Below are 1609 nucleotides of genomic sequence, written 5' to 3' on the forward strand. Positions count from 1 at the left end.
AGGTCAACCCTCTGTGGAAATGGGGGTGAGCCGGCAGGCCTGCGATTTTGGCTTCACGGGAGGGCAGCTCAAGCCTGGCCTCCTATGAGCCTGGAAGGCAGCCGGCCGGGCTCACCCGTCTCCTCCCCGGGCCCAAGTTCCTTTCAGGCAGCAGGTGGAGCGAGGAGCCCAGGGAGGAGAGCCCAAGGAGGTGTCCGGAGCCTCCTCCTGCCCAGCGCCTGCGCCCGCGCCCAGCAGGGCTCTTGCCCGCTCCCGGCCCACCTGGTTTTGGCCTCTGCCACCCCTAGAAGTCAGCCAAAAGACCAGAACCCACCCTCTCCCTCCTGCACCCCGAGTGGCCAGCATGGGGCTTGAACCCATGACCTTGGCGTTATTAGCACCATGCTCTAACCAGCTCAGCTAGCCGGCCTACGGGGTGCCCTCCCTTGCCTGACCCTTTTGGAAGGAGTCACCGGCTGGCGCGGGGAACGATGTGGCCTCCGTTATCGAATGAATGGATCAAGACAGCACTTGCCAAGGTAGGGGAATTAGCTCTAGTGGTAGAGCGCTTGCTTCGCTGCGAGAGGCAGCGGGATCAATGCCCGCATTCTCCAGCGGCAAGGCAGCCGCAGGGACCTTCTTTTGCCCTTCTTTTAGAAGCCATGGACAGTCAGCCGGCTCAGCTCCTCCAGTGGCCTCCATCCCTCTCCCCGCTTGGCCTCCGAAAAGGCCAGCCCTTGCGGAGCACAAATCTCTTCCACCCCAGCCCTTCTCCCCCTTGCGCTGACTGGGAGGCTGGCGACAGCTGGGGGAAGTTAGCTCAAATGGAAGAGCATGGGAGAAGTAGTCAGACCCATACACACATTCTCCAGCCTGCTCTGCTCTGCTTTGCTCTGCTGTGCTGGGCTCTAGTGGGGGACCTGCACCTTTCTTTCTGAGCTCTCACTGGAGCACAATCTCTTTCCTCCTCCCTCCCTGCTAGTCTACGCCAAGCTCATTGGCCGGGAGGGAGAGCCACTCAAATACAGAATTACTCACATCCCAGGGGTCCATGAAGAGAATGAGGAGATGGGCGGGGTGGCATGCAATACCAGCTCAGCTGAGACAGTGAGACCTCGCAGCCTCCTGATCTCAGGCAGCATGGCAGCCGTGGAGCAGAGCAGAGCAAAGCACGCAGACAGCTTGGAGACAGCCAAAGCGGGGAAGGGCTGCATTGGTCTGGAAGAGGGAGTTGGTGGCTGTCTATCCTGGCGGAGGCAGAGTCGTTTTGCTGTATGCTGGGCCAGAGGCCAGGGAGTCTGCTAGAGTTGCTGAGCTGGGCCTGCTTCTGGCTTTGCTTGGGTTAGAGGAAAGTGGGGCAGATAAGAACGGCCCTCCTGGGTGAGACCGATGGTCCATCTAGGCCACTATCACGTCTTCTGACAGTAACCGATGCCAGGCGCTTCAGAGGCAATGGCCAGAGCAGGCAATCGTCAAGTGATCTATCCCTGTGTTGTCTTCTGAAGCTTGGTGCTTGTTTCAGGGGCTAACTCTCAGCCCAGACACACTCCAGGGAGGGAGCATTGGTGTTTGTGCCAAGGAGCGTGGCTGGGACTCGGACCCCCTTCCCCAGCTCTGGGTAGCACGCCCC

General features: G+C 60.2%; 1 non-coding gene across 1 annotated transcript; it reads right to left on the minus strand.

The window, feature by feature from the left end:
- Positions 1 to 335: 335 nt before the first annotated feature.
- On the minus strand, positions 336 to 409 carry TRNAI-AAU. Its single transcript has one exon. It is a non-coding gene; the product is annotated as a tRNA-Ile (tRNA).
- Positions 410 to 1609: the final 1200 nt, after the last annotated feature.

This window comes from Mauremys mutica, unplaced genomic scaffold (assembly GCF_020497125.1).
Source record: "Mauremys mutica isolate MM-2020 ecotype Southern unplaced genomic scaffold, ASM2049712v1 000962F_np12_subseq_1:41413_obj, whole genome shotgun sequence".
Taxonomy (NCBI): Eukaryota; Metazoa; Chordata; order Testudines; family Geoemydidae; genus Mauremys; species Mauremys mutica.